The sequence below is a fragment of the Schistocerca serialis genome, chromosome 10 (assembly GCF_023864345.2).
Source record: "Schistocerca serialis cubense isolate TAMUIC-IGC-003099 chromosome 10, iqSchSeri2.2, whole genome shotgun sequence".
In the NCBI taxonomy this organism is placed as follows: Eukaryota; Metazoa; Arthropoda; class Insecta; order Orthoptera; family Acrididae; genus Schistocerca; species Schistocerca serialis.
In genome coordinates, this window is record NC_064647.1 from 248,328,658 (window position 1) to 248,356,165 (window position 27,508).

Here is a 27,508-nt window from a genome sequence, read left to right on the forward strand (position 1 = left end):
TTCCCACCTTTCCCGGATTACCTCTGTTAGACTTCCTTGTGGACAAAGCCGGTCCCAGCACCGCTTCCCTGCATGCGTTCCGTGTCTGCTTCCGCGCCTGCTTGACAAGGACTCAAGCACTGGAACAGTATTCGAGAACTGGTCGCAATGGCGTCTTGTACGCCACGTCCTTGGCACACTCATTCCACTTCCCCAGAACCGTTCCACCAAACGCCTGCGTGTCTAAGTCTCTCGTTCCCCTTACCTCCCCTACTACTTATTTCAGGTCATCCATTTTGTATCGACTCCTAGTATTACCCCTAAAACACTAGTATGATCTAATGTTCTCAAGATATTCAATATATAGTAAACAGTAACGGTCCTATCACACTTCCTTGGAGTACACAGGAAATTACCTTTACATCTGTCGATTTTGTTCCGTTAAGAGCGACGTGTTGAGTTCTATCTGCAACGAGGAAGTCTTGAATCCAGTCGCAACTCTGCTCCGATACTGTATAAGCTCGTATTTCTTTCACTAAACGGCAGTGCGGGACGGTGTCAGGTGCCTTCTTGAAATCAAGGAGCACGGCGGCATCAACCTGAGCGCCGTTGTCCTCTGTGCTGTGGACCTCATGGAGGAACAGAGCGAGCTGAGTTTCGCAGGATCTCTGCTTGCCGAGTCCATGCTGATTTTCATATAGGAGATTTTGCTTCTCCAAGAACTTCACAATTCTTGATCATAAAAAATGTTTGACAATTCTACAACAGATCGGTGTCAAAGATATAGATCTATAATTGTGTGCATCTGTCTTACGGCCTTCTTAAAAACGGGAATGACTGCGCTTTCTTCCAGTCCTTGGTTATTATTACTACACGCGTGGCTTCCAACAGTACGGTGGCGTAAAGCCATAGAACCGAATGGAGATTACGTTGAAAATATGGTTTTAAGCCAGAGAATTGGGGGACTATGTGGTGTATTTAAACTATAATTGGAACCACCCTGCTCTGAGAACAGAGTTACTTACCAGACGACCCTCGTAACACATATGTGACGGACGTGGCAAGGGGCGTAGGAGAAGCAAACTAGTAATTCTGGTAAGGAGGGCACTGCTCGTAAAGGAAATCTACTAGTATCCAACACTGGGCGTAATTTGGGGAAGGAATTTCTGAGAATGTTTGAAAATCAATCATGGTCTGTGGGTAATTCGAAAAAGAACATAATGGAAGCGTTTGAGATGTGGTGTCACGGAAGGATGTAGAAAATTATGTGGACCCATAAGAAATGAGGTGGTTCTCCGTAGAATCGGCTGGGAAACGGATTTGAGGGAAACATTGGAGAAGCGGCAGGATGAGAGCGGAGCATTAAGACATCGGCGAATAACTTGCCCTATAATAGAGAACCTGTAGAGAGCAGAAATTGGAAGGATGGACGGAAATGACTGGAGTACAGCCAGCAAATGACTGAGGACCCTGGCTGAAAGTGTGTTGAAGAGGTTGGCGCAGTACAGGATTTCGTGGCGGGCCGCATCAAAACATTCAGGAAACTCATGGGTTCAAAAGAAAACCATGTCTGCTTCAAACGTCACTACTTACCCTTAAGGAATTTTCTTTCTTTGTTCGATTCCACAACGTCATCCTGTTCCAAAACGTTTCATTTGTCTTAGCCAAGGTATCACTGATTCCTTTTCTAAGAACACTAGAATGAAGGCTTTCACGTCCGGGTGACACTGTTGCTGGTAAACCTTTCGCAGTCGACGAAACTCTTCTGTTCCTAACGTTCCGTCCAGAACAGCGCTGGACATTTTCAGAGGCGTTTCTCGTCCGTCGAGTCTCGCCGAGAGACGGGTCGGACGTCTAAGAGCAACATATATATTGTAGAAAAGGGAGTGTGGCCAGAATTACACGTGATAAGCAGAGAACGACATAATTATATACTTTGGAAAAGGGGGCTTGGCCGGAGTTACACGTGACAAACAGAGATGATCCTTGTCAAACATGAAACTTAACTATCGATTAGCGTCTTGTCAGAGATAAAAAAAACTGTTTGGCGATCTTCCGGAGCTACTGTCCATATGCCGTTAAGTTTCGTGGTCTCGTCTTTCTAGAAGAAAGCTACTGTTCATTAGTCGCTAAGTTTCATGGCCTCTTCTCTCTGGAAGAATACACAATTAAACTTAGCGACTTATAGACATAGCTCTGTACAATCGCTAACGAGCTTTTTTTTCGTCTTTGACAGGATAATAATCGGTAGTTAAGTTTATCTTTGACAAAGATCATCTCTGCTTATCATGTGTAACTCGGGCACACCTTCTTTTCTACAATAGACAGGGTGCTCAAGAAAAAGTCTCGAATTCAGTGGTGTCCAAAATTAAAGCAACAAAAGTAAATTTTGTAAGGCTCCGCTTATTTTGCCACAAAACTGTATAAACAGGTGACACTAGAGTAGAAACAATGCAAAGAATACTGAACGTAATCAACTGCAACATGCATAACGGTAGACAAAAATGTCCTTTTTTCCACTTAACGGATTAGCACACACATTCCGTCAACTGGTTAATGTGCTCAGTATGGGGTGTGACCACGTCTGGCAGCAATACCGGCCTGACAACGACGGGGCATGCTGTGTGCGTGATGTCACCAGTCTCGTGTTGAGGCAATAACGCCCATTCTTCCTGCAGAGCTGCTCACAAGTTTTGAAGAGTGGCTGGTGGATGCTGACGTGATGCAACCCGTCTACCTAGTGCATCCCAGACATGCTCTATGGGATTTAGATCGGGAAAGCGAGCAAGCGACGCCATGTGTGCAATATCTTCTGTTTCCAAAAATACATGAACCACCCGCGCTCTATGAGGTCGAGCACTATCGTCCTTCATTAAGAAGTCTGAGCCCACAGCACTTTGCAACAACAGCGCAGGAGATGCCCAGGTCTCCTCACGGCACCTCACAGCCGTTAAACCTTGCCAATTCACCCGTACAATTTCATGAAGAGGTGTTCGAGTGGCCAACATAATCCATGCTCGCACCACTAGGGATAGTCCTCGATATCGGTCTCTTTCCACAATGTTTGGGTCCATAAAATTGTGTTCCACGTTCCCTACAGATGCGAATCCGTCGGGAATCGCTCTCCAGACCAAATCGGAACTCATCTGTGAAAAGAACATTGGTCCACCATTCGGCCGTCCAGATGGCATGTTGACCGCTCAACTGAAGCCCTTGGCCTGCTAGTTCCCCAGACCTCAATGCCCTAGACTTTTGGTTATGGGGACACTTGAAGGAACTGGTCTGCGCCACGCCGATCAATGATGTGCGAACAGTACAGGGTGGCGTCTTCAGTGCGTGCCATCAGGTACAACAACAGGGTGTACATCGAAGGATGCGTCATTCAAAAATGTTCAAATGTGTGTGAAATCGTATGGGACTTAACTGCTAACGTCATCACTCCCTAAGCTTACACACTACTTAACCTAAATTATCCTAAGGACAAAAACACACACACACCCATGACCGAGGGAGGACTCGAACCTCCGCCGGGACCAGACGCACAGTCCATGACTGCAGCGCCTGAGACCGCTCGGCTAATCCCGCGCGGCGATGCTTCATTTCTTAACTCGGAGGCCAGAGGGGCGCATTGTCACGAATGGACGCCACATTGAACAACTCCTGTCAACACGTGTTTATTGCGGAAAGGATGCCCTTCCTGAACCACGTTTACTTGGCCATGTTTATGGGACTTATTTTTCTTGTTTCGATGAGTAGTACCATCTCTCAAAGTATTCGGCACTTTTTTTTAACACCCTGCATATGTTGCTCTCACATGTCCGACCCGTCAGTCGGCAAAGCCCAACCGACGAGGAACACCTCTGAAGACGTCCAGCGCTGTTCTGGACGAACCGTTAGGAGCTGAAGAGTTTCGTTGAGCACGACCTTTTTCCCAGAAAAGTTTATTAGCAAAAATGCTAGCTCATTCATTCCATAAAAGTGTTAAATGCCACTCATTTCGATATTTTACCATTAATTTCGTCATAGCTTTTCATTTTCTGTCCCTCTTTTGCCTCTATTTCAAACCTTTATTTTTCTTCGTCGTAGCATTACTAGTCTGCACGGTTTATAGCTGTCAGTTTGCAGTGCACGTGCGAATAAGCACTGTGCAGCGGGCACCTCAGCGCGGTGCTTCAGTTCGCTACTTTTTGCTTCACCGTGCGCTGAGAACGTCTCGCCGGAACCGTCCGTAGCCCCAACGCGCGCTGCTGCCGGCGTCTGGTTATTCCCGTCAGTCGCCGATCAGCCGTTTGACGGACAGGCCGGTAATGAATGTGAATTTCGGACAGCGAGAATCGGCAGAGGTTACTCATTGAGTGGGTGTGTGATTAAGTGCAGTGCCCGTCAAACACCGCCGTTCGCTGCAGCGGTTTATTGCCCTCTGTCAGTCATATGTGTAGCAATATATCCTGCCCGTGCTTTCATCTAACGGTAGTCCTGTCGATCCTAATTTGTGTGCCCCGAGGGACAAATTACAGCAAATCTGTCGACAGATGATTGGTTGTAATGCTGACCGTATTGCTACAGCGAAACAGCCACCCACGTCTCGTGTCCTGTGATTTGTTACCGTGATGATGATGATGGTGACAACAATGGTAATGATGCTGGTGACGATGACGACGCCCGAGATGCAAAAACACATGGCATATGTTTCATTTTGAGATGAGGAACCCTGGTCTAGAAACGACTCTACTTAGAGAACGCCTTGTGGGATCGCTTTGTAAATGGAACATCAGAATCAGGGTAGTTTGTCATGTCGGGAATACAAATGGGCCGAAAACTCAACCCTGAGGGTTATTATTTGGTTTTTGTCCTCCTTTCACTTTTTAACGATTAAGCATTAGCTTGCTGTGATATCCATCTTTCTTGAATTCAGCTTGCCGCAGGTTTAAATGAAGACATGCACGAATAAACGGCCTAACCCACAGTATTCAGAAATGGTGAAAAATGGGGTGTGCAAATGAGGTTGGAAAAAATATATCAAACTATTTTAATCTTTTTTTTTCACAGAAATCCATATAGTATGGACCATTTATTGTGTTTGATCTGTCATATTCTTTATATTGGAATTTAACATGAAAATGATAATTAATAAAGAAGAACAATAATATGTGAAGATCTGTTTCTACATTATCAAACATCCACAACCACAAATTACCGTTAACTGTAGTAAAAATTACTGTGAAAGGCAAATGTGGTGATAACACATCATGTATGGCTCGAGTAGATACAGCCAGTGGCCACTATCAGAGTCTGTTGTCACCAAACAATCCATCCATTGATGAAAGCAATGACTGTAACAGAATTATAAGTTTTTGAATATTCCGAGACTGTTTTCAGATTTTTGTAGACATCACTAGTCTGTTTAACATGGAAGTTCAGTTTTGTTTCTAATTCTTTCTTTTTCTGACCGTTTCTCTGAAATGAAATTTGCATCGTGATAATAAACATGACAGGTGCCACTTCATGGTTTTACAAAGCCACTATTGAGAAACTGATAAAATATTTTACAAATTCGTGCCAAGCCTAGGAGATTCCTCGTTGCTCTCTTTATAAAGACAGTACATCTTGCCAATGCTTGACTGTGCACACAGACACGTCATGTTTGGATTCTTTTCCTGGAGTGTGTAGGAAAACTATTTACTCGTACATGAGCTCATGCAAATTCCTGGTCCTCCTTGCTGCATTTATTTGGGCGATTGCTACATCTCCTCTACTTATCCATCTTAAATTAAATATTTAGCTTTTAATGTCAGGTCACACATAAATCAATAATTGTGACGGTACGTCTACTGTTTTGCTGCCTGGTGAAATACACGAGCTAACGTCAAGAGTTTCAGATGTTTCATTTTGTTGAATCACAAGGGATAGGCGTCCATTCTTTATACCGAAGGCTGCTACTTCACCTGCAGTAAACTTCTGGTTGTTGGTTGTCTATCGTCCATTTCTCTCTGGATCATCAGCATAACTCCACTTCACACATCCAAATATATAATATGAGTAATTTTGAAATCATTGTTACTTAGATTTCGGAAATCACGAAACAACTTCTCCCGTGTACCAGCAGGTACAATATCAAAACATTTTCTCGCATAGGCTCAATCTGAACTTGGTGATTTTTGCCTTTTTCACTCACTAGACCCTTATAATTACTGTACTCTTTTCACTGTTTTGCTTCTTCTTCTCAACTTCTTTGCGTCAATTCTGTGGATTACGCTTCCTCTTTCGATAATTTCCACTGATTTCTTGTACTTTCGTCAACATTTCCCACATCTACTTCCGCCATGTTCACTAGTTATATTCTGTACTGAATGTGTCAACTGAATGCTTCAAACACTCTAAACTAGGTTCATAAAATGATTAATATTACATATTAGACAAGGATTATATTTTGTGTTTACACTTTCATTAATTCAAATAAAATCCACTTCAGTCCTCAAATATTTTCGAATTACAGTTAATTATTATCTGCTGTCTTTACCAAATGGCACAATATTGGCATCTTGCTATTCTGCTGTTCATATTCTTTCCGCTGGAGTGAAGCCGGAGTGTAGCGGAAGGTTAGCCCGTTTTTGACATGATAGAAATCGTATCTAGCGAAATGCAAGAAATTTTCCGCTTATGTTACATCCTGAGGTGATATTTAGGGGTGAGACCAATATCAGTTTTGATAGTTTCTGTACCCAGCAATAGATGGCAACTTTTATCTATATGTTTTTCCGCACATGTCCTCATATGTTCTGACTGTTAGAGGCAGCCTTTGTCTACTGTTTCTGTTAATGATTTCTATCCGTTTCTTGTATTACTCGTGTTCCGTCTAATTCTTCTGCTTCTTCTTTCGTTACGGCGTCTGTGGAAATGCGGGCAGTCGCTTCACAGAACGTGTTTTCTTCTTCTCCTCCCAGATCCTCTACACACTTCCCCTTCTCCTTTCCAACTCTTCTATTCGGTATCCTCTTCTCTGCCGCACTAATGGTTCCCTATGCTCTTTCCTGTATCTTTCTCTGTCACTGATCTCCGATAAATTGGTCGCAGTGTTCTCACTTTTCCACTTTTCCTTCCCTTCCACCTTGATCTGCAATTATGACCAATCGTTCCCGCACTCAACAAACCACTTGTTTTTTGTCTTCCGTCATATCCTATATGTTGTCTGCCGACCTCTTTTCGTCATTCTGTCTTATCATTTCGTAATCTATAAAGGATAAATTTCGTCCTGATGTGTTTTACACTGCACTGCAAGACGTCATTTCTGCTGGCTAAATCTGAAAATCGTGCTCCTTTGTCCCCCGAAGAGCTATTCACTTGATTCGCATACTTCAAGTTATTGACTTGGAAACCACTGCAGCGATATCACGAAGAAACCATGAGAATGGGGTAAGTCAGATTACGACGCGTTTGGAGGGCACAGTAATCATTTCTACCTCCTTCAATACGAGAATGGAATACGACATAAACCAGCTAATACCGGTCCGAGGTACTCTCCAGCATGTAGTCACAGTGGCTGTCTGACCAGAAGTATCGTACACACATTAGTATGGTGTACATTCACCCTGCGCTTCCGTGACGGCTTGCCACCGCTGGACCCTTTCAGTCAGGTGTCAATGTCCGTGGAGGAATGGCAGCACATTCTCCTTCAATAGCAGATACCAGAGGAGGTAGTCATTTTATTTTTATTTATTTATTTATTCTTCTTAATTACAGCGTATTATCTGGAAAGCTAAAATAAGCCAAACGGATCGCATTTCCTTGGATAACTGTAAGTTACGTATTAATTACTTGAATGAGATTTTCACTCTGCAGCGGAGTGTGCGCTGATATGAAACTTCCTGGCAGATTAGAACTGTGTGCCGAACCGAGACTCGAACTCGGGACCTTTGCCTTCCGCGGGCAAGTGCTCTACCAACTGAGCTACCCAACCACGACTCACCCCCCCTCTCCACAGATTTACTTCTGCCAGTACCTCGTCTCCTGCCTTCTAAACTTTACAGAAGCTCTCGCTTGGGTAGCTCAGTTAGTAGAGCACTTGCCCGCGAAATGCAAAGGTGGCGAGATCGAGTCTCGGTCCGGCACACAGTTTATTAATTACTTACTTACTTATGATACTTAATGTTTAAAAAAGAGATAAAAAACTGCAACAGTCTGTATTACTATAAAAATAAATTAAAGCCGTTAACCAATTACCCACCTTATAATCTACCACGAGCACCACAGAATTTGCTCTCTGCTTCTTCATTTATTTTGGTGCACTTAACGCGTAGGAGGTTGTTTCCGCGGCCGAGGTCCGCCCTCATACTGCCCCAGTCAGCAGCCATTTTGTGCTGGATTCCCTGGGCGTAGGGCAGCACGTTAGCAGTGTTTCCACTGTAGCGAGTATTTCCACCCATCACTTTTACTTCTTAAACTCGAAACCTTCCCGTCTCCTCTACACCTCTATCGTTACTACGCAATAACCGTCTCCTCTATACCTCTTTTGTTAATGATAACCTTCCCTTTTACAATAACCTATGAAACCTTTCCTTAGGATTTCTATCTGTTGCTTAATAATAACAAATGAAATCTTCCCTTTGAAATTTATTCTCTTTCTCAATTTTCGCATACAAATTTAATTGCTGCTTATTAAAAGTGATTTTCTGATTATTTCGACGAAATATGGAATGTGTCGTCGTCGTGGCCCTCAGTCGTTACCTGCAATAACCGAAAACTGTTCCTCACCTTTCTTACTGTTACTGGATCGCAATCTGACTGCTACATCGAACTGCGACATGAATATACTTACTCTGGTTTACTATACTCTATTAGCTGATGGTGGGCTGTCATAATAAGTGGCTGTATTTATTACCAAAGCTGACGTTATTCTTTATTAGCAAAGCTGACGTTATTCTTTAATTAATTTGACTGGTTACGTAATTCACAGTTACACTTTTTCTTGACAACAATAAAATTTTGTAAAGTTTTACGTCGATGGTTTTTGAGATGGATTATAATTAGAAATGCAATATTGCTGGCAAAAGTTAATTATATTCTGAATGAAATGATTTTACAAACGTTCAAATGGGACTTACTTTTTACAATAATCTTACAACTAGCAATGCGCAAACATACCTTCAGTAGTCTTGAGCTTCTCAAAAAAATTAATTCAATAATATTAGTTCCTCTTATTATAATAGTTAGCTGATGTCTCTGTACATCCGTTTATAATCTCTTGTAAATCATAGCTGGTGGCTGGCAGGCACACCGCTCCTCTCAACCTCTCACTTCAGACCTGCTACCGACTCGCTTCACTTCTCGCTTACTACCGACTTCCTACGAACGCTAAAGTGCCGTTTCTCCTGCCAACAATGCTTTCTGGTGCAGACAATCCCTGCTACCATTACAAAATGTATCAATGCGCGGTCTTTCCCGCTCTTTTCTAAAAGTGGATCCAACCGCGGCCTCTCCGCCCTTTTTAAAATTATATCAATGTGCGGTCTCTCTTGTTAACAATACTTTGGTGCAGACATTCCCTGCTACCACAATTATTTCTAACATGACAAATATTAATTATTCCTACTTAATCCTATAAATAAAATATAAACATCTTTCATAAATTGTGATTTGACTATAAACAATAGAAATATACACGTCTTACAAAGTCCGCACCTGCATGATCACTTGCACCAACACAATGTACATTGTTGGGAACGTATTTCACTCTTTTGTCGCCCGACCTCAGTCATCTTCTCCCCATCTGCAGAGTATGTTGTCCAGCCTGCATGGCAGCATGCAGACCTCTGGCTGAATGATTCGTCTTCCTTGGCCTTACTGGATGCCGTGGCTGCGCTATCGTCCGACGTGCGCCAGGTCGACTCGCTGCATAGTACTGCTTTGGGGTCGAACATCCTTAAAACCTGACGTCCACTACCCGCCGCGTCGTCATAGAGCGCACAGTCCCACAACGTGTGTTTCGCTGTGCCCGCACTGCCGCAGGCGCAGCTATCATTCATCTGTCTTATAGTTTTGTACAGACACGTGGCATAAGGGCCATGGCCAGTCAGGTAACGTGTCGATCCACTCGACGGGTTAAGAAATGTCGTTTTTAATCTCTCCCTGATCGTGTGAATTACTGCGTGTGCCTGAAGTGTCCCAGTCATTTTGACACAGTTGTAATAGGCCATGTTTTATTGTCTTTTTCGAACTGGCCTCCGTTCCACGCACCCTTCGCACTTCCATTCGATTGCCTGTCTTTAACCAGTAAAAGGCCCCTCTTTTCCTAATTTCCAAGTCCAATGGGCATATTTCTAGAGGTACCAACGAAGCATCATTCAGGATAGTGCGGTAGGCGCACTCCTCGTTGAACTCTTCTCACTATTGAAGCTGCAATCTGTGAGACCCGACGCTCGCACCACATCCTACGACTGATGCTAGTATACACTACCGGTATACTCTGATTGTCTTCAAGTCAAGCTGAAAGTGTATATTTGCAATTGCTGTAACATTATTCATCACGTTTGTAGCTTTTCTTCCTGCTTCCTCTACAAGATGTGCAAAGTTACGACGTTCGTCGAGAAGTGTCCCTCGATACCTCGCTACTGTGCTTTCCCTAATTTGGACGCTGGAGTCTGGAGCCCAGTAGACGTCCTAAGTTACCCCAAAGCTGTTCCACTGGGTTGAGGTCGGGACAGTGGGCAGGCCATTCCATTTGAGGAACCTCGCTGTCCACAAGCCATTACCTAGGAGATGCTGTTTTGAGACTGGGTGCATTGGCACGCTGTACAATCATTGACTCCAAACTACTCTACTGTAGGCAGTACACAAGGTTGTGAAATGCGTTCATATCGTTTTCTTAATCGCAGACCGGGACTACAACCTAACCACGAAATACACCCCCCCATATCGTTACCTCACCTGTTCCGTGCTTCACTACTGGCAGTATCCATGATGCCAGGTAACAGTCCAGACATTAGCCAAACACAAACCCCTCCTTGGGATTTGCCAGAGGGATACAGCTTCATTCATCAACACAAATCAATCGTTTCCAGTTATCCACTGTCCACTGGCGTCGCTCCCCATACTAGCTCTGGCGTTACCTAGAACTGAGTACAGAAACGTGTGCCTTATGGGGATCTGCTCTACCATTGCGCCTATTCTTTTTATAACTCCCTACACATAACCATTAGCTGGACTGCTGCCATAGCACTATGGAAATCATCAGTGCTTCCTTCAAAAAATGGTTCAAATGGCTCTGAGCACTATGGGACTTAACATCTGAGGTCATTAGTCCCCTAGAACTACTTAAACCTAACTAACCTAAAGACATCACACACACCCATGCCCGAGGCAGGATTCGAACCTGCGACCGTAGCGGTGGCGCGGTTCCAGACTGAAGCGCCTAGAACCGATCGGCCACACCGGCCGGCACTTCCTTCAGCTGACTGCGGTTTCTCGACAACCAACCTGCACGATACTGGACAGTCCCCGTCTGTCAGCCTATCTACTACGTCTACAGCTACAGCTATACTCCGCAAGCGACCTTACGGTAGGTAGGGGACGGTCTTTGTGTACCAGTCACACTTCCTCATTTTCCTGTTACGGGCGCGTTCGGTTCGGGAGAAGAATGACTGCTGGTAAGCCTCTGCGTGGGCTGAGATCTGTCTAATTTTATCTTGGTGATCTTTTCGCGAAATATACGTAAGAGGATGGAATATTTAGATTGACTCTTCTAGGAAAGTACGCTCTCTGGACTTTAACAGCAGACCATACCGTGGTGCACAAAGCGTCTCACCGAGCGAGGTGGCGCAGTGGTTAGCACACTGGACTCGCATTCGGAAGGACGGCGGTTCAATCCCCCGTCTGGCCGTCCTGATTTAGGTTTTCCGTGATTTACCCAAATCGCTCCAGGCAAATGCTTTCGTGCTTACTGAATGAATTCTGTAACGAAACGTGCTGCTCTTCTTTGGATCTTCTCTACTTGCTCCATCCGTCCTATTTGGTGCGGATCCAATACTGACGAGCAATTTTGAAGTACAGGTCGAACTGATGCATTGAAGCTACTTACTACCTTTGTTGATGAATTACATTTTCAGAGGTGTGCCTGTTCTTGGTTTGTCTGTGCCTGTGATGCAGTCATGGACTGTGTGGCTGATCTCGGCGGAGGTTCGAGTCCTCCCTCGGGCATGAGTGTGTGTGTTTGTCCTTAGGATAATTTAGGTTAAGTAGTGTGTAAGCTTAGGGACTGATGACCTTAGCAGTCCTACTATGAGATTTCACACACATTTTTTTCTGTGCCTGCTCCGCTTCACAAAAACATCGCCGACAGTAGTCCCGGGCAGCTTCAGCAGGGCTGAAACGTCCCTGGTGGCTTCGTTAGCCAGATGACACCTAGCGACTAGGCCACGTTCGGAGCTACTGATCTCTGCAGACAGACCTATTCTGCTGTTGGCGCTTCGCTGTTGGCAACACAGTACTCGCTGCCTCCTTTTATACCGCCAGTTTCACTTCTAGACACAATTAGTGATCAGTTCTGCATTACATAGAACCTCCTCATTCCATTTCATCCCAACCGATTTTCAATAATCTTCAATACTTATTACGTAAATTTAAGGTAAGTTTCTCTTTCTTCTGATTTCCGGTACTGTTCATTACTTTCGTCTTTCTTTGCTTTACTCTGCATACACATTCAGTACTGATAAGATCGTCCGTTCCCTTCAACAGTCTGCAGCTCGTGGTCTGGTGGCTAGCATTGCTGCCTTTGTATCACGGGGTCCTGGGTTCGATTCCCGGCCGGGTTGGGGATTTTCTCTGCCCGGGGACTGGGTGTTTGTGTTGTCCTCATCATTTCGTCATCACCATTCGTGACAGTGGCTAGATTGGACTGCGTAAAAAATTAGACTGTGCAAAAATTGGGACTTTGTACGAGCACTGATGACCGCGCAGTTGAGCTCCGCACACAAAAAAAATCATCATCGTCATCATCATCAAACTTTCAACAAATCCTGTAATCATTCTTCACTGCCGGCCGGTGTAGCCGTGCGGTTCTAGGCGCTACAGTCTGGAATCGCGCGACCGCTACGGTCGCAGGTTCGAATCCTGCCTCGGGCGTGGATGTATGTGATCTCCTTAGGTTAGTTAGGTTTAAGTAGTTTTAAGTTCTAGGCGACTGATGACCTCAAAATTTAAGTCCCATATTGCTCAGAGCCATTTGAACCACTCTTCATCTTCACTGAGGACAGCCTTGTCATCAGCGAATGTTATCCTTTCACCGTGGATTTTAATCCCTGTCGCTAGTGCTGGTAACGCTCGCGTTAAAAGAAAACCGTCGCCTGTGTTTGGGAGGGTCTCCCAGAGAAGTGACACTCGCTAAGATGCAAGCCGTGCCAACACGTGTGTCCGCTTAACGGGCGCGGCCCCTGAATCTGTTAGCGCTTCTCGTTTCTTACGCTCGCCCTTACGCTATTCCTCAGTATAAACGCATGGTGCCCCCCGGCCGCCGCTAGCGGCAGGTAGAGGTAGAGAGCCGTCGGCAGCCACGTTAGCGCCGCCCCGGCTACGCGGAAGACGTCGTCGGCGTAACTGCGGCGTTTACGGCCGCAAACAGACGGGGCGGTCTGTCTGGCGCAGGCGGTCGTAAAAACCAGGGTGGCTCTCCGTCCCGCCCCGTCCCGTCCGGGCCGTTTCATTAGCAGTCGCTTTACGAGCCCGCCTCAGCCCTGCCCTGGTCGTGGTCGTGGTCGTGCTACGGCCGTGGCAGGGGGCGGCGAGGGGCGCAGGGACACACACACACACACACACACACACACACACACACACACACACACACACAGGCGGTCCGTGGGAACTCGGCCCTCCCTGTCTCACGTGACTTCAGAGCACACCTGTCATCTCATTTGTAGAATCTGATCCATTCCTCTTTATTTCGTGGGGATGTGGCTGCAAACATTCCACGACTGCCGACTGTCCCAACCTCCCGTCCCTGGGTGCTAGAATATTAAGAACGATCTGGCTCGCGCCAAACACCCATCAAACGCCGGACTATTAGAAAAAATTGCCGAGAGTGCACAGTGAATAACCGATTCTCGTTGTTGTCATTGTGGTCTTGAGTCAGAAGCTCATGCAAATCTCCACGCTACTCTATCCTGTGCATGCCTCTTCATCTCCAAATAACTACTACAACCTACACCCTTGTCAGTCTACTTACTGTATTCATTTCTTGGTCTCGCTCTACGATTTTTACCACTTCCCTCCAATACTAAATTGGTGATCCTTTGATGCCTCAGAATCTGTTTTATCAACCGATCCCTTCGTCTAGTTAGGTTGTGCCAAAAACTTCCTTTCTCCCGAATTCCATTCATTATCTCCTCATTGCTTCCGTGATCTATCATCGCTCTACAGCATTTTTCTGTAGTACCAAATTGCAAAGGCTTCTATTCTCTTCTCGTTTAAACTGTTTATCATCCATATTTCACTTCCATACATGGCTACATTCCACACAAATACTTTCAGAAAAGATTTAAACCTATATTCGATGTTAATAAATTTCTCTTCTTCAGAATCGCATTTCTTGCCATTGCCAGTATACATTTTGTAACCTCTCTAATTGGGCCATCATCAGTTATTTTGCTGCCCGAATAGCTAAACTCATCAACTACTTTTAATTACAACACCACCTGATTGAAACTAACTACATCCCATTCTCCTCGTTTTGTTTGTTCATGTTCATCTTATATCATCCTTCCAAGACACTGTCCATTCCGCTCAACTGCTGTACCAAATCCACAGCATTACAATTCCATCAGCAAACCTCAAAGTTTATATTTCTTCTCCCTTAGCTTTAATCGCTACTCCAAGTTTTTCTTTCACTTTCTTTACTGTTTGCATCAGTGTGTAGATCGAATAACGTAGGAGATAGGCTACAATCGTCACTCCTTTCTCAACCACTGCTTCGCTATCATGCAGCTCGACTCTTATAACTGCCATCTGGTTTCTGTACTAGTTGTAAATAGCCTTTCGCTCCCTGCATTTTACCTCTGCTACCTTCATAAATTCAAACAGAGTATTCCAGTAAACTTGCCAAAAGCAGGCTCTAATTCTACAAATTCCGTAAACTTATGTTTGCCTTTCCTTAAACCGTCTTCTAAGAGAAGTCGTTCAATCAGTATTGCCTCGTGTGTTGCTACATTATTTCAGAATCTAAAGTGATCTTCCCACAGGTCGGTTTTTACCAGTTTCTCCGTTCTTCTGTAAAGAATTCGTGTGAGCATTTTGCAACCATAACTTATTAAGTGATTAAACAGTCCATCTGTGGCTCCAAATATGTGTCTGACTGTGCATGTAACATAGTTTTTCATTACTGAATAGTTAAAAGTCCTAAATCTCATTCCACAGAGTAAATAATTCTTCTCGAGTACACGTAATATTCGTCAAATTGATAAAAATAATGCACTACCTGTAATTAAGGACAGGCCAGTAACGCGATCTGTGATGGGATAAAACATTTAATCAGAGTCAAGTGCTTGATCCCCTGAACACCAGTGAATGTAATCCTAGTACGTGCACAGTAGACGATGAGAATGGCAACCCTGTAGGAGACAAGGACGATGCTGTTGCGATGTGGAAACACTACCATCAGAAGCTGTACTCTCGTATTATGGGATTAACAACAGTACAGGCAGTAGAACAGTTGAGCAGCTTACATCAGAACCTGCTATGTTATACAGCGAAACAGAGAACGCAGTTCAACATCTGAAGAACTGTAAATCCGGTGTTCTAGACAGTATATCTGGTGAAATTATCAAAGAAATGGAGCAGGAGAGTGTTGCTGTGCTGGTTTCATTATGTACAAAAATATCGGTAACTGGGGAGCGGCCAGAACAGTGGTCGAGGTCTCTCTTCATCCCACTACACAAGAGACCGAAGTGCGCCAACTACCGAACTATTGCTCTCATATCAGATGCAAGCAAAATTTTGCTCTGCATCCTAAAATGCAGCGTTTGAAGCCGTATAATCAGTCCCACGTACCCACAGAAATAGCAGGTTTTTGTTGAAGGGAAATGAACTTGTGAACAGATTCTTAACATACAATAAATAATCGCGAAATCGCGGTAGTTCTGTGTCCTTTTTGGTCTGCTTCCTTGATTAAAGAAAAGCCTTCGTGTTGCCTGGGAAAATTTCTGGCAAGCGCTTGCAGAGTTCGGTTTACTAGCATACTTCAAAGCTGACGTCAGAAGTCTACACGATAGTCACTTCGCAGCTGTGAAGACAAGCCGTGGGACGTACGATTTCTTCAGTATATCGAAAGGTGTCAGTCAGGGTCGTGTTCTAGTCCTCGCACTGTAGGACATCTATGGAGAACATGTCATTAGGGATAATCATGACGGCTGGACTAAAGGCTGCTCAACTGACGTGAGAACTGTTAACAACGTACAGTTTCCTGATGACAGTGCTTTTGGCCAGCAGTCAAAGTGAACTTGCTGAGCTAGTAACAAAGGTAAAGAAAGTTCGTCTATCATGCGGCTTAGACATTAATATCAGCAAGTCCAAACTCATGATAACTGATGGAGCAGTGCAAGTTCAACTCACAGGTCGATTAATGGAACTGCAAGTCGTTCATTCTTTCATCTCTCTTGAGTCAATTCTCTGCGACAGGGGAACCTGCGAAGATGAGATAAGAAGATGGATCATGCTAGGGCGGGTGGCTATGAAGGAGCTCTAGGAGATCTGATGGAACAGAGCACGAACCTCTGACTCGATGAAACACTTGTGTTCTCTGTCTTCTTTTGTGGTTGCGACCCCTGGAGCCTTAATGCTAGAGGCAGACTGTGTATTGACGTATTTGAACTTTGGTGATGGCGCAGGATGCTGCACGTATAATGGACAGAAAGAAGAACAAATGTGTCCATTATTAAGCAACTCATTGGCCCCAGGAGCCCCGTCTTCTCATGTCAGCCACAAAATTCTCTAGTTCTTTGACCTTATTGTGAGAAGAGATGGAGAAAATCTAGAGGAAATAATCATGGAAGTGAAGATGGAGAACACGAGATGAGAAAAGAGCAGCGAGCAAAATCAAGATGATCCATAGCCTACCCTTTCAGTCGGCTCTAAGAGAGGCTGATAACTGTCTGCTGTGGGACATGGTAACAACAAGTGTTGCAGTTAAGATCATAAGTGCGTGGGGCGTTCAATACGTAAGGCAATACATTTTTGTGAGGTTGGTTTTATTCAGGATTCCAATACACCATATTATTCCACATTCTTTTGGCTACAAACCCCCGTTTTTCAACATAATCTCTATTCAATGTAATGGCCTTATGCGACCTTACAGAGACGGTGCGTATGCCCGCATGGTACCACAGTCTACTGGTCGACGTCGCAGCCAACCTCTTGGTGCCTCAATAACCTCCCCAATCATCCACGTACTGCCTCCTGCGCAGTGCATCCTTCATTGGGTGAAACAGATGGAAGTCGGAAGGCGCGGTATCCGGGCCGGGCTATGGGATGGATGAGGAGGAACTATCCTCTTTTTTTTTCTTTTTTTTTCAGGTGCCAGACTTGTGTGAGGCCATGTGTTGTCATGGAGAAGGACAAGTTTGTTTGCGTTTTTAAGGGGACTAATGCTCTCAAGTCGTTTCTTCAGCTTCCTGAGGGTAGCACAGCTGTATGCAACCCGTCGGCACTCAGAAGGTTGGACAGGTTTGCGCGACCTTGTTGCGATAACGATAGACTCCTCGCCCGGCGACCCACCGTGCTTTTGTTCGCTGCCAGGCCTCCGCAGACATTCTGCAAGCGCCTAGGACTATCTGCGGTGCGGTGCGGTGGTGCTGAATGAGAGCTCTCTGCTTGGAGCGGTCCCCCGGTGCAGACACCATTGTCAAGGGGAAGTATAGCGCGCCACCTAGCGGAACTTCATGAAACTATAAAGACTGCAGCAGAAACATTCAACGATGTGCTACAACAAATACCACGTTTCTTTTTTTTTTTTTTAACTGAAACTGGCTGACAAAAAGAATCTGCTCCATTGTTCCCCTCATAATTCTCTAGTTGTCCTCCATATCAGTGTTTGCCAACTCTGGGGCAAAATTTAATTTTTTGAGGGGTAAGAAGAAAAGGATGTACATGTGTTTCTGTAATTAAACTAAATCATTTCTAAACGAGCATTACTATTATCAGTACTTTGTAAGACTACAATACTAATTACGTAAGTGGATAGTTACATTTTTTCCTTGCAATATCCCACAGTGTGTGAGACTGTGAAACCTATCACAGTAATGCAGCTACCCAGACTCCATCACACTCCCCTTAAGACTTCATATTAACTGTAAATTACGCAGTGGAATCGCTGTCTACAAACTGTCTAATATAGAATCGTAAGGCGAGAAATTCCAACAATCCTACCATATAGACACCCTTTCAATCGGTAGAACAAGTCACTGAATTGAAGGGAAATTTGTACTCCTTTAAATAAAAATTCAAATGAAACATAAATCGATTATTTATGATATTAAACAATTACAAAGTATTGGCATCAACATTCTACGAAAAAACGAAGTTAACTGCTGACAACAACCAACAAGATGGCAGGTGGAGGGATGGCTACTGTATCCTAGCTGCACATTAAATCATTAATCCATTAGAAAGCAACGATTGATTCAGAAACTTCAGTGGTCGACTGAATACCGTATCAAACAGTACTAAGGCGTGAACAGGGTTTAGCAGAGCTGTCGCAATGGTACACTTCCTATCTGAACCCCCACCTAGTGGGCTGTGCTGCTGTATACTCTCATCAATCTGCTGTGGCGGCAAGTTGGAGGACCGTGGTAGTAGTGGACAATCAGAATCTCCTTCGTCAGGACTCTGACACCTCAAAGCGCCACTACATCTCAAACCAGCAGCCTGTCTCCATCCACCATCAATCAGTGTCTTCTTTCCTTCTACCAGCTCCTAACTCGGCAGTTGGCGCCCATCTGGCCAAAAACGCCAATCAGGAAAAATGTTACTCTTTTTCGCCAATAGCTTGTCAGTGCCATGTTTTACACATTCCCACTGTGGAATGCCGTCAGTCGCGGGCCAATCACAGGTCATCTCCCTCGCTAGTTCGTTCTACAAATTCCCATCTGACATCAGCTAGCGATAAGTAAATCAGAGCGTTAATTTACACTTCTGGACTTCCCGAGGCCAGATCAACATGGTGTGCCTCTGTGAGGTCCCATCGCTCGCCGTAGTTTGACCCAGCATCCCAGGACTCGTACTTTTCCGCTATAAATTGTGGTGTCCCAGAGAGCACGTGAAACTACTGCCCTCGGCTACCTCAGAAGGCGAGTCCTGCCACCGGCCGCTGATCCCGACTTCGTGAAGAGGACCGGCAGGTTCCGCGAGCTTCCGTCGGTGGACACTTGGCAGGCGCAAACCGGCACAAAGCTGCCAGCGCCCACGACACGCCTGCCGCATTCAGAGCAGTGTGCGGGCTGTGCATTGCTCACGTATTCACGAACTGGAACTGTTAGCCCCTTCATATAAAATACATTTTCCCACAATAAATCAACGTCATGAGATTTTCAGTGGATACAATCAAAATGTTCTGCCAATCGCCAGTCGTGACAAGGGCCAGATAAATTTAGTATAAATGGAAGGAGGCAAGCCAGACGGTTTGTAACCTTCCAATAATATACACTACTGGCCATTAAAATTGCTACACCAAGAAGAAATGCAGATGATAAACAGGCATTCATTGGTCAAATATATAATACTAGAAATGACATGTGATTACATTTTCACGCAATTTGGGTGCATAGATCCTGAGAAATCAGTACCCAGAACAACCACCTCTGGCCGTAATAACGGCCTTGATAAGCCTGGGCATTGAGTCAAACAGAGCTTGAATGGCGTGTAAAGGTACAGCTGCCCATGCAGCTTCAACACCATACCACAGTTCATCAAGAGTAGTGACTGGCGTATTGTGACGAACCAGTTGCTCGGCCACCATTGACCAGACGTTTTCAGTTGGTGAGAGATCTGGAGAATGTACTACTGTCGAGGGCAGCAGTCGAACATTTTCTGTATCCAGAAAGACCCGTACAGGTCCTGCAACATGCGGTCGTGCATTATCCTGCTGAAATGGAGGGTTTCGCAGGGATCGAATGAAGGGTAGAGCCACGGGTCGTAACACATCTGAATTGTAACGTCCACTGTTAAAAGCGCCGTCAATGCGAAAAAGAGGTGACCGAGACGTGTAACCAACGTCACACCATACCATCACGCCAGGTGATAACGCCAGTATGGCGATGACGAATACGTGTTTCCAATGTGCGTTCACCGCGATGTTGTAATATTGCTACATGAATTTGCTATGCTGAAATCTGGTGCTAATAGTAGAATAAAAGCGGGTTAAAAGCTGTGAGCTGTCTGGGGAGAAGTTAACCGTGCATTACTGCGCAACTGTTTCACCAGGTAACTAGTCTAGGTTTACCACATTACCAATCAGACTAACATTGATTATAATCTTTTACAGTCATACAACAACCGGTAATATATCTATATATAAAAAGGAGAATTTAAATAAAAAGAAAGAAATCAGTTTATATTTGGAAATTTATTTTAAGATTGTTCATTGAAATTTCAGCATATTATACGTGAGTTATAGCTGAGCTGGTGCCTTGTTTAAGGATTGTAAAAATGTGAGATTTTAATCTTACGGAACACATCAAATATGGAGCCAAGATTGGGAGACTGCGTACAACACTGCATTCACAAAACAACAACCAAAGAACGTTGAAACATAAGCAAGAAGAAATTAACCACAACCAACAGATTCAGTTTTCACCCAAAGAAATTACGTTCCTAACACAATCCTGTCCGCCATGTAATTACCACACACTGGTATACTAAATTCATATTAACTCTTTGTGAAATCTTCCCAAAAAGAATAGCTGAAGGCTACTTTGATGATTACACCACATGCTCCACGTGGTCAACTTGGTTTACAGAAAGCGTATAACTCCACAGTAATTTTGATAATTAAAATAAATTCGATCGAAAAGCAATTGACAAAAGAAAAACCTTGAACTGGTTACTAACGTCTTACTATTAACCTGATGGGTCAAACAGTTATATAATCACGTGGTACTGGTCTCGCAAAGTACACTCCACGTGGGTTGAACATAAAGAAAAGTTGCTGTCTTGTAAAATATTGTCAAAACGAGACGTTATAATCACACAAGCATTCACATTTAAGATTGATGAACTTAGAGTTACTGATCAACACGTGGTTCCACTTTACTCACAAAGTAATGACAAAGCAACTACCGCAAAATAATATGAACTTCACACGAGAATTACACTACGCTGCAATTTAAGATAACCTTTGATATTTTAGAGCTAAACCCGAGATAAAGATGATTAAATTTTCAGTTAGGCTGAACTTAACAAATCCATTGTCCTATGGACTTAGCAAACACGCGCTTAGCCGGAGATCTTACCACTTCAGACGCTCGCCACCGCCAGACTGCAACTGCCTACTGCCGAGCGTGTTTCCTGAGGGTGGCTCACAAAGACAAACGGAAGGGGCCAGAGGGGCAGCTTCCTATACCAACATGACAACGGGCGGACAGAACCATACTAAGGATAGAAACCTCTCTGCTTTAAGAAAGCGTAGCTACCTGTTCCGACGTTGGTCCTACTGTTCTCTAGCAGACAGCCTTGTCTGCTACCCTCAAGCATGCAACTACAAACACATTTGATCATTCATCCTCTCACACAGAAGGGAAGGGGGATGACAGTATCTTATCATATACAGTATATAACAGAAAGCGGATGTAGGTTCCGTATGAGACTGTGTGACATGAATTACATATAAGAATTACATATAAACTGTGTTTTAAAGTGTAGTAGTGTGACAGATCGTTCTTGTCTACGTGTAAAGGTAACACGTTCCACTACTCAGTCTCCTCCCAGATAGTCAGAAACGCCACAGTAAATTTAGAAGAGGAATTTATTCCATAAATGACAACAGATTTAAGAAATCAAACATGAAAGGAATCCAACAGAGACCTTTCAATGTCGCCAAACACGCATGCGAACATCGTGATGCTGTAAACAGAACCTGGATTCATTTGAAAAAATGACGTTTTCCCATTCTTGCACCCAGGTTCGTCGTTGAGTACACCATCGCAGGGGCTCCTGTCTGTGATGCAGCGTCAAGGGTAACTGCAGCCACGGTCTCCGAGCTGATAGTCCACGCTGCTGCAAACGTTGTCGAACTGTTGGTTGTTGTCTTGCAAACGTCCCCATCTGTTGATCCAGGAATCGAGACGTGGCTGCACGATCCATTACAGCCATGCGGATAAGATGCCTGTCATCTCGACTGCTAGTGATACGAGGCCGTTGGGATCCAGCACGGCGTCCCGTATTACCATCCTGAAGCCACCGATTCCATATTCTGCTAACAGTCACTGGATCTCGACCAACGCGAGCAGCAATGTCGCGATACGATAAACCACAATCGCGATAGCCTATAATCCGACCTTTATCAAAGTCGGAAACGTGATGGTACGCATTTCTCCTCCTGACACGAGGCATTACAACAACGTTTCACCAGGAAACGCCGGTCAACTGTTGTTTGTGTATGAGAAATCGGTTGGAAACTTTCCTCATGTCAGCACGTTGTAGGTGTCGCCACCGGCGCCAACCTTGTGAATGTTCTGGAAAGCTAATCGTTTACATATCACAGCATCTTCTTCCTGTGGGTTAAATTTCGCGTCTGAATCACGTCATCTTCGTGGTGTAGCAATTTTAATGGCCAGTAGTATACTAGCATTAACGTGTGACGTTGTGGTGGACGTTACGCCTGGTGAACTGAACATCTTCTTCTTCAACCAGTTTCCTCTCTACACACATACTTTCCACTTTGTACCATGCTGCTACTACACTAAAATTGAGACACATACATCATACACTGAAGAGCCAAGGAAACTGGTACACTTGCCTAATATCGTGTAGGGCCCCTGCAAGCACGCAAAAGTGCCGCAACACGACATGGCGTGGACTCGATTAATATCTGAAGCAGTGCTGGACGAAACTGACACCATGAATCCTGCAGGGTTGTCCACAAATCCGTAAGAGTGCGAAGGGATGGAGATCTAGTCTGAAGAGCGGTCTGGGGAGTTTGGAGGCCAACAGAAGTGTTTAAACTCAGAAGAGTCTTCCTGGAACCAATCTGTAGCAATTCTGGACATGTGGTGTGCCGCATTGTCCTACTGGAACTGCCCAAGTTCGTCGGAATGCACAATGGACACGAATGGATGCAGGTGATCAGACAGGATGCCAACGTATGTGTCACTTTTCAGAGCCGTATCTAGATGTATCAGGGGTCCCATATCACTCCAACTGCACACGCCTCACACCATTACAGAACCTCCACCAGATTGAACAGTTCCCTGCTGACATGCAGGCTCCAGGGATTCGTGAGGTTGTCTCCATACCCGTACACGTCCATCTGCTCGATACAATTTGAAAAGAGGCTCGTCCATTCAGGAAACATGTTTCCAGTCATCAACAGTCCAACGTCGTGTTGATGGGCCCAGGCGAGGTGTAAAGCTTTGTGTCGTGCAGTCACCAAGGGTACACGAATGGGCCTTTGGCTCCGAAAGCCCATTTCGATGATGATGATGATGATTTGATTTGTGGGGCGTTCAACAACGTGGTCATCAGCCCATACATAAATTCCAGTCTTTCCATTTGCAGTCTCGCCGCTACCCGAATGATGATGAGATGTTGATGAGACCATGAGGACAACACAAACACCCAGTCCCTGGGCGGAGAAAATGCCCGACCCGGCCGGGAATCAAACCTGGGACGCCATGTTCCAGACGCAGCGACGCTAGCTAGCCACTAGACCACGCGCTGCGGACGGCCATACCGATAATGTTCCGTTCAGTGGTTCGCACGTTGACACTTGTTGACGGCCTAGCATTGAAAACTGCAGTAGTTTGCGAAAGGACTGCACTTCTGTCACGTTGAACATCGTTGGTCCCGTTCATATAGGATCTTTTTCCGGCAGCAGCGATGTTGGAGATTTGATGTCGTGCGCAGACTATAACACCACGTTCAAACTCACTTAATTCTTGATATCCTGCCGTTGTAGCAGCAGTAACCGATGTAACAATTGCGCCAGACACTTGTTGTCTTATATACTGTAGGGGTTGCCGACCGCAGCGCCGTATTCTGCCTGTTTATTACATTTTATTTTTAGTTGCCTTCTGAAAGTTAGCATTATAAACTAATTAGCTACAGTGTTTTACTAGACACCTTAATGTTTATTCTATGAAAAGAATAAAAATAAAGAAACACACCAAACACAATTTAATTATTTCACTGCATGAACCTGATAAACCACAATAACTATTTTTTTTTTATGCGCCATCATCATCCCGTGAATTTCCTGACTCACTTTCAGCCTACGAGTGTTGTCGTCGCTGCTGCTGCTGCTGCTCTAGTGCTTGTTGACAGCCCGTAGTTTATATGATGTAGGCACTTTGCTCCTCAGTCCAGCACAAAATTCTCGATGTTCTTCAGGTATAAACTGGCACAGTTCCTTCATTTTAGCTTCACTGATTTGTAGGCGGTACTGGTGGTGATGTGTTAGGCACGTTGTTGGTATCTTGGCCTTCTTTGCAATGTTTATTTCTTTGTATTTTTCAAAAAAATGGTTCAAATGGATCTGAGCACTATGGGACTTAACTGATGTCGTCATCAGTCCCCTAGAACTTAGAACTACTTAAACCTAACTAACATAAGGACATCACACACATCCATGCCCGAGGCAGGATTCGAACCTGCGACAGCAGCGGTCGCGCGGCTCCACACTGTAGCGCCTAGAACCGCTCGGCCTCTCCGGCCGGCCTAAATTTTTCATTTTTTGCATTGTGTGAATACACAGTGCAGTATTTTCCTGGCAACCATTGGGTAATCATGATACGTGCAGCTTTTTGTATTCTCACGATGTCGTTGTGAATGTCCTCCTTCCTAAATGTTAGATAATTCTTCTAATTTTCAACTGACGCGAAGTCTTCCTGGCCCATTCGTTTCACATGAAAAGATTGTTTCTTTTTGCATGTTTCTACTAATTTGTACAAATCTTCGGGTGCGTATAACGCAGAGATTCTCCTTTTCTGTAACAACGAAGTCACGGCCACAAGATAAGAATGTATGCCCAAGTACAGGAAATTTGTGTTCCAGTGTATGGAGTAATTACCAAAAATGTTCAGATGTATATGAACTCTTATGGGACTTAACTGCAAAGGTCATGAGTCCCTAAGCTAGACACTACTTAACCTAAATTATACTAAGGACAAACACACACACAGACACACACACACCCATGTCCGAGGGTGGACTCGAACATCCGCCGGGACCAGCTGCACAGTCCATGACTGCAGCGCCTGAGACCGCTCGGCTTATCCCGCGCGGCGAGTAATTATCACACGTGAACAACATAGTACCACAAAGATACCAAATTCGCGTTTTTGTTTTGGTCTCCACATGAGACTGACCAAGCGCTCAAGTGTTTGGCTTCTGTTGGCCTTCTAGTTGTTCGAGGTGTGCACTTAAGCATGACAGGACATCTTGTGATCCCCGGCCAGTAGTATGCTCTGAGATTGTCATTTACATTTACAGACTCCAAGATTTTTTGTCCACAGTTGCGTCGAATAAAATGTGACACTGGTATGTATGTGTGGAGTTGGTAGGCTTTGCTGCATATAAAATTCTGTTGCGGAAAGTGTTTCAGTTCCAGCAGCATTCTCAAAATCTATTTTCATTTGTGTTTGCCTTTTTACGCTTTCCGAAGGTGAGCTCTTGGTCTCTGAGTATGCTCCATTTCTCTGTCTATAATTCAGAACTTCTTACGGCTATTTCCAGAACGTCGCACTGCTTAGATTTCTTCAAACTGGGTACGCCGAAATGTTAGTTAAATTCTGTTATGAAAATGTGTGTGAAGAAGGTGAATCTTGTTAGTCTCCGTGTATAAGTTATATAGCTTTCTTTCGGGGAGTTCAGGAGACAGGCATTACGTTTCCTTGTGTAATGTCTCCTGTATTTGGACATTCTGTTAATGAAATCTCGAATAACATTCCTCCGCTCTTTAGATAACTTGTTTGGTCTTACCTGGTATTTTCCCCTCTTGTCTTCTATCGGTATTCCATTCACTTTCGTCATATCATTTGTATAATTAATTTTTGCAATTTTAATTCCAGGAACACTGGATAGTGCTTGTTTAAATATTATGTTTTCTGTACTTACAGATAAGCTATATTGTACACTAAACTTCAGTTTAGTGTACAAAAGATGTATGCGTTTAGAGAGAAACCATCTCTGAATAGCAGCATCGGGAAGGCTGTAATACTGAGATCGGGTGTGGGACCTCACGTGTCGCTGAATGTTCTGGGAGCATTTCTTCGAACAGTTACATGATGGTTTACCTTCTTTAATTCCAGCAACATGTCTTCCTTTGTAGTCGATGCACATCTTTCCTTCTCTACGCTTTGTCGTTTGTTTGTTCCTGTGCCAGGATGATTCATCGCGCTTAAACTTTCTTCCTCTTTGTATAGATGTTGTCTCACAAGAAATTTATGTGGAAAATAGAATGTTAGCAACATTAACATTCAAATTTCACTAATTGATTTTCTCTTGCCTCTAGTGATGATGCGGTGCATACCTTCTGTTACGTTAATTGAATCAATGGATTTCACAATAAATGGCTCTAAGCACTACGCGACTTAACTTCCGAGGTCATCAGTCGCCTACAACTTACAACTAATTAAACCTAACTAACGTAAGGACATCACACACATCCATGCCCGAGGCAGGATTCGGACCTGCGACCGTAGCGGTCGCTCGGCTCCACACTGTAGCGCCTAGAACCGCACGGCCACTCCGGCCGGCCTCACAATAAATAAATTCATATCTTTATCTAGTTAATAATATATTTCAATATTTTAAATCCAAAGTGCGTTATCCGGTTCATTTTACTCTGCTAACATTGGAAAGTCAAGTTTTCTTGCAGCAGAAAATTTCTTGTTATTTTGTTCAGCCATTTCCTGAGGGTTACAGATGGGGCTCTGGTAGCTATGCCACTACGCTCTCTGTTGGCGGACGACGTTCAAACCATTATCAGTACATCTACTAGCCTTCAGGTGCCATATGCCGTCATCGGACCAAAATCGACGTTGTCTTTCCTGGTGTACTAATTTTTTTCTGGTGGTCTATGTACAAATGTAAACTGTTAAAATATTAAATATATTACCTCATTCCAGCTACTCCTGGAGCGTTCGTTTTCCTTATGTCTAATAATGACGTACACTACGCTGCGGGCCCAGCGGAATGCAGAATTTGAGATTGCGTCGGAAGTCTGTTGGAAGTCGCCAAGTGCTGTCATCCTCGAATACTGTATCAACATAGTGTGGGTAACTGGCGCACCGTGAGTTTACATACATTGCCCCAGATATTTACACTGTTTCAACCCATA

General features: G+C 44.3%; 1 non-coding gene across 1 annotated transcript; it reads right to left on the bottom strand.

The window, feature by feature from the left end:
- Positions 1-7,861: 7,861 nt before the first annotated feature.
- Positions 7,862-7,936, bottom strand: Trnap-cgg (transfer RNA proline (anticodon CGG)). Its single transcript has one exon. It is a non-coding gene; the product is annotated as a tRNA-Pro (tRNA).
- Positions 7,937-27,508: the final 19,572 nt, after the last annotated feature.